This window comes from Choloepus didactylus, chromosome 3 (assembly GCF_015220235.1).
Source record: "Choloepus didactylus isolate mChoDid1 chromosome 3, mChoDid1.pri, whole genome shotgun sequence".
Classification (NCBI taxonomy): Eukaryota; Metazoa; Chordata; class Mammalia; order Pilosa; family Megalonychidae; genus Choloepus; species Choloepus didactylus.
Genome location: NC_051309.1, coordinates 156,530,198 through 156,541,374, shown reverse-complemented (window position 1 = coordinate 156,541,374; position 11,177 = coordinate 156,530,198). Strand labels below are relative to the sequence as shown.

The 11,177-nt window shown below is 38.6% G+C and overlaps 1 pseudogene; it reads left to right on the top strand.

Annotated features, from left to right (window-relative positions):
• The first annotated feature begins 2,337 nt into the window (after window positions 1-2,337).
• LOC119529886 lies at window positions 2,338-3,483 on the top strand (annotated as a pseudogene).
• Window positions 3,484-11,177: the final 7,694 nt, after the last annotated feature.

The following is an 11,177-nucleotide window of genomic DNA, read 5'->3' as shown; positions in this document are numbered from 1 at the left end:
ACAAGACTACTCAGCGGCCACCATGGAGGTGAGAAGGCAGTGGCATGACGTATTTAAAATTCTGAGAGAGAAAAATTTCCAACCCAAAATACTTTATCCAGCAAAACTCTCCTTTAAATTTGAGAGAGAGCTTAAATTTTTCACAGACAAATGCTGAGAGATTTTGCTAATAAAAGACCTGCCCTACTTCAGATACTAAAGGGAGCCCTGCCAACAGAGAAACGAAGAAAGGAGAGAGAGATATAGAGAAATTTAACAGACATATATAGAACTTTACATCCCAAATCACCAGGACACACATTCTTCTCTAGTGATTGTCCCGGCCCGCGGGACGATCAACGGAGGCTTCAAGTCCTGCGAAGGAAGAATGGTATGGGACAAGAGACACGAGGAATGACAGCAAGACAGGTTTCTGATCAAGCTGCAAAATTTTATTGAAGAGGCAGGGTATATATACTCTAAGGGTGGAGGGAGTGGCTAGTAAGGACGGATGGCGATCTAGGATTGGCTGCTGCTGTTGCTAGGGTGGAAGGCAGATGTAGGGGGATTGGCGGTTGCTGTTGCTGGGGGTCTGGGATTGGTGGTAACTGTTGCTGGGGTGGATGGCCAATGTGCGGCTACTGTTTAGGCGCGAACTAGCTACTGCTTAGGCAGGAACTACTGTTACTTCCTTGAAGAAGGCTAATTATAGCTTAGGCTGTTCTTGCATCAGCCCTGGCGGCCATGTTGCATGTCACTGGTATCGCTGAAGGTGAATATTATATATGCTACCTTAATTGTCCCCAACAAGTGATCACGGATCTTTCTCTAGAATAGACCATAGGTTGGGACATAAAACAAACCTCAATAAATTAAAAAAAAAATTGAATATATTCAAAGCACATTCTCTGACCACAATGGAATACAAATAGAAGTCAATAACCATCAGAGTCTTAGAAAATTCACAAGCAACTGGAGGGTAAAAATGAGGGGCAGATGAAAACATTCCCAGATAATGAAAAGCTGAGGGACTTAATCACCAGTAGATCAGCCCTATAAGAAATGCTAAAGGGAATTGAGCAGGCTGAAAGGAAGGGAGACTAAACAATTGATTGAAATCACATGAAGAAATAAAGATTTCCAGTAAAGATCACATGGTAAATATAAATACCAATGCTACTGTATTTTTGATTTGTAACTCCACTATTTACTTCCTACAGGATCTAAAATACATAAACTGTAATGATAAATCAGTGGTTTTGTACTCAATGTAAAATATGTTATTTTTGACAAGAACTACATAAAGGTAGGGGAATGGAGGAGTATAGGAACATAGTTTACATGTCCTATTGAAGTTAAGTTGGTATCAAAGAAAAAAAAGGTTATAGATTTAAGAGGTTAAATTTAAGCCCCACAGTAAACACAAAGAAAGTATCAGAGAATATGACCATAGAGATGAAAAGTAGAGTATGGGTTACAAGAAGTGGGGGAAGGGGCAATGGGGAGTTAAGAAATGAGTGCAGGGTTTCTGTTTGGGGTGAAGGGAAATTTCTAGTAATGGATGGTGGAAGGTGATAGCAATGCAACATTCTAAATGTGATTAATCCCACTAATGGAATGCTAGGGAGGGGTTGGGATGGGAAGATTTATGCTGTGTATATATTTCCACAATTGAAAAAAAAAAGTCTAAATAGATAGTGACAATTAAATGCCAAGGATGATCCTGGATGGAATCTGAGGATGGAGGAGAGGAGGCTCAAAGGGACACAGTTGGGACATAAGAAAAAAAAAAAGAAAATATAGAATCTAAACTTTGGATCAATGTTGAAATGTCTTGAACTTCTTAGCTGCGCTTAATGGGATTGCATAAATAAAAGTTCTTGTTCATGGGAAATGTATATGTGAATTATATTGTTCAAGGATGTGTGCAGCTTGCTCTCATATGTTCAGAAGACAGTGCAATAGATGATGGATGATAGGGAGGGAGGGAGGGAAAGAAAGAAATGGTGGCGTGACAGGATGTTCAAGTTGGTGGATCGGGGTATCAGGGGAGAGGGGTCGGGGTATGCTGGAGTTCTGTGTATGGGGTTTGTATTGTTTTGCAACTGTTCCTGTAAGTTTGAATTTATTTCAAAAAAAAAAAAAAAAGACAGAGAATTCTGAAAGCAGTAAGAGAAAAGCCATCCATGATATAAAGAGGAGCTTGATAAGACTATGTACAGATTTCTCTGCAGAAACCATGGAGGCAAGAAGACAGTGGTATGATATATTTAGATACTGAAAGAGAACTGTCAACCAAGAATTCTATATCCAGCAAAACTGTCCTTCAAAAATGAGGGAGAGAGTGAGCGAGCTGCCAGTGAGCAAATGCGGTGCGACTTTGTGGGCGTCCTCCCGCCGGCCGCACCCCACCCAGCCTCCACCACCTCAGGCCGGACCGCACAGCCAAGAAGATGTGCCTCAAGAACCAGATAATTACACCATGGAACCTCAGGTGTCAAATGGCCCAACATCCAATACAAGCAGTGGACCCTCCAGCAATGGTAGAAACTGTCCTTCTCCCATGCAGACAGGGGTGGCCACAGATGACAGCAAAACCAACCTCATAGTCAATCATTTACCCCAGAATATGACTCAAGAAGAATTTAGGAGTCTCTTTGGTGAAATAGAATCCTGTGAACTCATGAGAGACAAAATTACAGGACAGAGTTTAGGGTATGGATTTGTTAACTATATTGATGCAAAGGATGCAGAAAAAGCCATCAACAATTTAAATGGACTCCGACTTCAGACCAAAACCATAAAGGTCTCATATGCCTGTCCAAGCTCTGCCTCAATCAGGGATGCTAACCTCTATGTTAGTGGCCTTCCCAAAACCACGAACCAGAAGGAACTGGAGCAGCTTTTCTCACAATATGGCTGTATCATCACCTCATGAATCCTGGTTGATCAAGTCACAGGGGTGTCCAGAGGGGTGGGATTCATCCGCTTTGATAAGAGGATTGAGGCAGAGGAAGCTATCAAGTGTTGAATGGCCAGAAGCCCAGTGGTGCTACAGAACCAGTTACTGTGAAGTTTACCAATAACCCCAGCCAGAAGTCCAGCCAGGCTCTGCTCTCCCAGCTCTACCAGTCCCCTAACTGGTGCTATCCTGGCCCACTTCACCCACTTCACCACCTCTCTCCAATCACCATCGATGGGATGACAAGCCTTGTGGGAATGAACATCCCTGGTCACACAGGAACAGGCTGTTGCATCTTTGTCTATAACCTATCCCCTGACTCCTACGAGAACATCCTCTGGCAGGTCTTTGGCCCCTTCAGTGCAGTGAACAACGTCAAGATCATCCGTGACTTCAACACCAACAAGTGCAAGGGATTTGGCTTTGTCACCATGACCAACTATGATGAGGCAGCCATGGCCATCGCCAGCCTCAACAGGTACCACCTGGGAGACAGAGTGTTGCAAGTTTCCTTTAAAACCAACAAAGCCCACAAGTCCTGAATAGCCCATCCTTACTTATTAAAATATATATATAAATATATATGAACAAAATATATATGCACCCCCCCCCACACACATATACAAAAGAGAGAGGAGCAAACTTTTCAAGGCTTATATTCAACCATGGACTTTACAAGCCAGTGTTGCCTGAGAATTAAAAGATTGGATTATCCTAAGGTGTACCAGGAAAGGATTTTATAATGCTTAGAAAAAAAGTAAACAAACAAACAAACAAAAAATACCTGTGATGCATTGAATGTTCTTTCATAGCTGTCATTGTTGAATGTAATATACATAGATAGCAATGTGCAGGGATTTTTACCCAGCCAGCTAACTTTACTACCTTCCTTGAAGGTGGGTCTTTTTTAAGATGATCATTTGCTCATTTGAAGAAGAAAAACAAAACAAATAATAAAAATAAAACAACTTTTACAAAGTAATGAGATTCAAAGAAAGAAAAAAAGATTTTTCTTTTTTGTCAAAATGTTGATCCAATCAGATTGGTTAAAAACCCCCACACAAATTAAAGAGGAATAATAAAAATTGCAAAAATAAAAAAAAAAAAAAACTTTTGCAAATTTTTTTGTTTATCCTTTTTTTCTTTTATATCATGTGAACTAAAACAGTCTTCTGTTAGGGGATGGGGGCCAGGGGGATACCTGATGACATTAACAATTTAATAACATAAATATTGTTGCCAAAGAGGTGGTCTCTTTGCTGAAAACAGGTTTCAAGAAATATCTATTTTTGTAAAATATAAAGATTTTTGCAAGAGAATCTGGATTTGAGAAAAAAATATTTTTACTGGCTAATTTAGGGGAAATTGGCAACTTTGTTGTGTTTGTACTGCACTGGTAACTTTTTAAAGATCAAGATGTGTGTTTTAAACTGAATTCATAGACTGTTTTTTGAAGGATGGGCTATAAACAGATGCTCTTCATATCTTTTCGTAGCATGTAATTAAAAAAAAAACACCAATTATTAGCTGTTAAGGGAAAGGAGTGTTCGTTCTACCCAGCGTACCACAGTTCCCCACAGTCAAAACCCAAAAGCAAGGAGATGAGTCGAAAGACAGTTTTTCTTTAAGTCATCAGTATGGGATGTCAGCAGAACAAAAGTTCAAAAGATTAATTTTCCTTTTGATCTAAAACTTCCTTAGTTTGAGCAGTAGGTGGCACGAAATTATTTACATATCTTAGTATCATAGTTAAATGTAATGTGTTTAGGGGAGGGAAACAAAAGATACATTTGCTTTAAATTCATTAAGGAATTTTCAAATTCATTTTGTAGCCCATGTCAATAGAATTGGGCTGTGTTGGTATACATTTGAAAAACACTGTTTATGTTGCTTGAAATACTTATTTATTTAATCGCCAATGTGATGATGCCAATGGCCAAGATTGAATATAGCTAGATTGTCTAGACTACTCATTTGTTCTTAAACTATGGGAAGAAGCATATTATCATGTCATTCTGTTGTGTGTGTATGTGTATATACAATATAAATATATATATATATATATATAAAGTTATTTTTTCCTTTGGTTAATTTATTATAAGTTGTAACACTTGGCTAGTTTTGTTTGTATATGTCTTAAAATGTTTTCTTATGGTATTGAAGTGACAGTTAAAGATGTATCACGGTAACTTGTGTAGAACTATTGTTTGGTATATTGTCATGTTTGTTGTGAATATTTTTTCTTACTGCACTGCACAGTAGAAAAATAAAAACAACTGGGTCTTTATTTTAATGTAGTTCAGATTGGGGAAAACAAAACAGAGCTAAGGGAACAAAATGACTGAGGGAGCACTCTCCATGTCCAGTGCACTGATCATTTTAGTATGTTTGTGTTTTGTATGGTTATATATTTAAAACAAAAAAAAATACAAGGGTTCATGCTCCTCTCTGGGTAATAGAAACAGTTACTCACTGTGCATAATATAGTTGATAGTTAAATTTGCTATTGCTTTTCTTGTCTTGTTATATAAAATCTTTTCAATACAAGTTTAGTCTTAATGGTAATAAAATGTTATGGTTGTTTACAACTTGTGCTTATTTTGTGCATTTTTTCCCATGCTGAACCCACTAAGTGGATGTAGACAGGACTGTTGTTTTCACACTGAAGAGGCAAACTTTGTAATAGTCATTGTAGTGGTAGACAGATAACTAAAACCAAGGCTGCATGAAAGACTCCTCCTTTAAATTTTTTTTTCTGTTTTTTTTCCTCTTTTTGGTTTTGAAAAAAAAATGCTAGATTTCAGTTAAGAGAACACTCGTTCAACATTCAGGGAAAGCTTTTTTACATCAACTGCTATGAATGAACGCAGTTTGCTGGTAAAGTTTTGTTGCATTTGCTAAGCATTAATGGGAAAGGCATGCCAAAATCTCTTCTTTATAATGTGCTCACTCTTGGGGGAAAAAAAAAGGAAAAAATCTTAGGACCAGGCAGTTGTATACTTTAGTCATAATGAATGACTTCATGTTAATCTTGCTAGTTTAGATGATTTCTGAGGGAAAGTATGGTAAATTTTTTTTTTCATAATCTTGTTGTGTTTGAACTATTTGTACTTTATCTTTCCAGACAATAAATGAAAGTGTGTAGAATGGGGTGGGGGGAGAGGGATAGATTAAAATATTTTCAGACAAACTGACACTGAGAGAATTAGTGAACTAGAGACTCGCGCTACAAGAAATACTAAAGGGAGTGCTACAGACTGATAAGAAAAGACAGGAGAGAGTGGTTGGAGAAGAGTGCAGAAATTAAGATCGTCAGGAAGGGTAAAAGGAGAGAGAGGAAAAAATAAGACATGACATATAAAATCCAAAAGACAAAATGGTAGAAGAAAGTACTTCCCTTCAGTAATAACACTAAATATTAATGGATTAAACTCCCAAATAAAAAGACACAGACTGGAAGAATGGATTAAAAAACAGGATCCAGCTGTATGCTATCTACATGAAACATAAGACACAAGGACAAAAATAGGCTGAAAGTGAAAGGTTGGAAGAAGATATTTCATGCAAACAGGTATCAGAACAAAAGTGGGAGTAGCTATATTATCAGAAAAATTAGACTTCAAAAGTAGAACAATGAAAAGAAACAGGGAAGGACACTATATATTAATAAAAGGGTCAATTCATCAAGAAAACACAACAATCATAAATATTTAGGCACCAAGCCAGAGTGCCCCAAAATTCATGAGGCAAACACAGAGAATACTGAAAGGAGAAGTAGATTCCTCTACAATAATATTTGGAGACCTCAGTACACCACTCTCATCAATAGATAGAACATCTAGACAGAAGATCAATAAGGAAATGGAGATGTTGAATTGTATAAGTGAACTAGCCTTGACAGACATTTATAGAACACTACACCTCACAACAGCAGTATGCACATTTTTCTCAAGTGCTCATGGAACATTCTCTAGGATAGACCACATGTTGGGTCACAAAACAAGTCTCAACAAATTTAAAAATGTTGATATTATAAAAAACACTCTCAGATCATAATGGAATGAAGTTGGAAATAAATAGCAAGCAGAAGATTGTAAAATTCATGAATATATGGAGGCTAAACAACACACTCTTAGAAACCAGTGGGTAAAGGAAGAAATTTCAAGAGAAATTAGTAAATACCTCGAGGCAAATGACAATGAAAACACAGCATATCAAAACTTATGGGATGCAGCAAAGGTGGTGCTGAGAGGGAAATTTATTGCCCTAAATGCCTATATTAAAAGAAGAGAGAGAAAAAAATTGAGGAATTAACTGTTCACCTGGAGGAACTAGAGAAAGAACAGCAAACTAACACCAAAGAAAACAGAAGGAAAGAACAAAGATGAGAGCAGAAATAAATGAAATTGAGAACTGGAAAATAATAGGGAGAATCCATAAAACCAGAAGTTGGTTCTTTGAGAAAATCAATAAAATTGATGGACCCCTAGCTAGGCTAACAAAAAATAAATAAATAAAAATTTGAAAAGAGAGCAGATGCAAATAAATGCAATCAGAAATGGGAAAGGAAACATAGCTACTGACCCTGCAGAAATAAAGGAGATGATGAGAAATACCACGAGCAACTATATGCTAATAAACTAGGCAACTTAGATGAAATGGACAACTTCCTAGAAAAGCATAAATGGCCAACATTGACTCCAGAAGAAATAGACAACCTCAACAAACCAATCACAATTAAAGAGATTGATTCAGTCATCAAAAGCTCCCAAAAAAGAAAAGCCCAGGAACAGATGGCTTCATGTGTGAATTCTACCAAGTATTCAAGAAAAAATTAATACCAATCCTGCTCAAACTCTTCAGAAAAATTGAACAGGAGGGAAAGCTACCCAACTCATTCTATGACACCAGCATCACCCTAATACCAAGGTCAAACAAAAATACTACAAAAAAAAAGAAAAAAAGAAAAGTATAGACCTATCTCTTTAACAAATATAAATGCAGAAATCCTCAACAAAATACTCACAAATAGGTGGAGAACCTAAGATGGCAGCTAGGTGAGACAGGGCAAAAAAACACCTCAGTGAAAAATACTAGATAAAAACCAGAAGGTTACCCAGAATACTGGTTTCAGCGATGCACCAGCTGGCCAAGGTCTGCTAGAACCACAGGGGCCATACAGTTCGTGAAACCAAGAGTCTGCATTCTGAAATGAGTGAGTAAACTGGCTGAAAGACCCGCGGCCATGGTGCGGTGTGGGGAAGCTGGAGGTTGGTGTTTGGAGATGGACTGGTTCTTTAAAAAAAAAAAAAAAAAGGAAAAACCCAGAAGTGGCTGCAGTTATGACGATGGGAACCATGCAGTGAAGCAGGGCAGGAGCTGGCTGAGCCAGCCTCTCAGTGTCTGGCATGGAGGATAGCCCACTGCAGATTCCCTCAGGGCCACGGGAGTGGAGGGGAGAGCCGGAAGGAGAAAGAAACCCTGCTGTTTGTAGCTGGCTCCTCGGCGGACTGGAGACACTCCTGCCTGGGGCTGTGCCCACAACCCAGAGCCACGCCAGTTGTCCTGGAGTTGGGAAGGAGGAACTGTGCAAGGAGAGGGGGGAGTTGAGATGCCCCGTTCAACCATCTTTGCATCAGGCTGAGAGCGCCCCTGCACGGCCTGGCGGCCTGGGGTTTCCCTTGAGGGATGGTGTGCACTTGTGACGTAGCACAGCCTTCCCTCAGCAGAGGTCCTGGAAGATCACTGCTGAGGAGGGGAGCCTGCTCAGAAAACCCAGGGATGCTACGCCAATGCCAGTGGTTTGTGGGTCAACAACAGAGAGGATCTGGGACAGAACTGAAATGAAGGCTTAGACTCTTGCAGCAGCCTTGAATTTCTGGGAACACCTGGGGGGTTTGAATAGTAAAGCTGCCCTGCCTCCCTAGCCACCTGGGCACACTCCCCACATTCAGGGCGGATGGCTCTAGCAACACACCCAAACTGAGTTCACCAGCTAACCCCACAAGAATCATTTCCCCACACACCACAAGGACCAAGTTGAGGAGAACTGACTTGAGGGGTATAGGTGACTCGCAGATGCCATCTGCTGGTTAGTTAGAGATAGTGTAAACCACCAACTTGTATTTCTGAAAAATTAGATTGGTATTTTTTTTTTTTTTTTTACAACTTGAAAGAATCCTGTCAAGGAAAGCAAATGCCAAGAGGCCAAAAACAACAGAAAACCTTAATGCATATGATAAAACCAGACAATATGGAGAACCCAATCCCAAACACCCAAATCAAAATATCAGAAGAGACACAGTACTTGGCACAATTAATCAAAGAACTACAATTGAGGAATGAAAACATGGCAAAGGATATAAAGGACATGAAGAAGACCATGGCACAGGATATAAGGGACATAAAGAAGACCCTAGAAGAGCATAAAGAAGACATTGCAAGAGTAAATAAAAAAATAGAAGATCTTATGGAAATAAAAGAAACTGTTGGACAAATTAAAAAGACTCTGGATACTCATAATACAAGATTAGAGGAAGCTGAACAACGACTCAGTGTCCTAGAAGTCCACAGAACAGAAAATGAAAGAACAAAAGAAAGAATGGAGAAAAAAATTGAAAAAATCGAAATGGATCTCAGGGATATGATAGATAAAATAAAATATCCAAACTTAAGACTCATTGGTGTCCCAGAAGGGGAAGAGAAGGGTAAAGGTCTAGAAAGAGTATTCAAAGGAATTGTTGGGGAAAACTTTCCCAACCTTCTACACAATATAAATACACAAAGCATAAATGCCCAGTGAACTCCAAATAGAATAAATCCAAATAAACCCACTCCAAGATGTATTCTGATCAGACTCTCAAATACTGAAGAGAAGGAGCAAGTTCTGAAAGCAGCAAGAGAAAAGCAATTCACCACATACAAAGGAAACAACATAAGACTAAGTTGTGACTACTCAGCGGCCACCATGGAGGCGAGAAGGCAGTGGCATGACATATTTAAAATTCTGAGAGAGAAAAATTTCCAACCAAGAATACTTTATCCAGCAAAACTCTCCTTCAAATTTGAGGGAGAGCTTAAATTTTTCACAATCAAATGCTGAGAGAGTTTGTCAATAAAAGACCTGCCCTACTTCAGATACTAAAGGGAGCCCTACCGAAAGAGAAACAAAGAAAGGACAAAGAGATATAGAGAATTTTAGCAGACATATATAGAACATTACATCCCAAATCACCAGGACACTCATTTTTCTCTAGTGATCACAGATCTTTCTCCAGAATGGACCATATGCTGGGACATAAAACAAGCCTCAATAAATTAAAAAAAAAAAATTGAATATATTCAAAGCACATTCTCTGACCACAATGGAATACAAAGAGAAGTCAATAATTTTTGAATTGTAACTCCACTATTTACTTCCTACATGATACAAAATACACAAACTCTAATGACAAATCAGTGGTTTTGAACTCAATGTAAAATATGTAATTTTTGACAAGAACTATACAAAGGTGGGGGAACGGAGAAGTATAGGAACATAGTTTATGTGTCCTATTGAAGTTAAGTTGGTATCAAAGACAAACAAAATTGTTATGGATTTAAGAGGTTAATTTTAAGCCCCACAATAAACACAAAGAAATTATCAGAGAATATGACCATAGAGATGAAAAATAGAGTATGGGTTAAGAGAAATGGGGGAAGGGGCAGTGGGGAGTTAAGAAATGAGTGTAGGGTTGCTGTTTGAGGTGAAGGGAAATTTCTAGTAATGGATGGTGGGAAAGAGGTAGCATTACAACATTGTAAATGTAATTAATCCCACTAATGGAATGCTAGGGAGGGGGTGGAATGGGAAGATTTTGGCTGTATATATGTTTCCAGAATTGAGAAAAAAAAAAAAAGGGAGTCTAAATAGATGACAATTGAATGCCAAGGATGACCCTGGATGGGATCTGAGGATGGAGGACAGGAGGCTCAAAGGGACACAGTTGAGACATAAGGAGGAAAAAAAAAGGAAATACAGAATGTAAGCTTTGTATCAATGTTGAATCTCTTGTACTTCTTAGCTGCGCTTAATGGGATTGCATAAAAGAATGTTCTTGTTCATGGGAATTGTATATGTGAATTATAGTGTTTTTTCAAGGATGTGTGCAGCTAGCTCTCATATGTTCAGAAGACAGATCAATAGGTGATACATGATAGATAGGGAGGGAGGGAGGGAAAGAAATAGCGGTGTGAC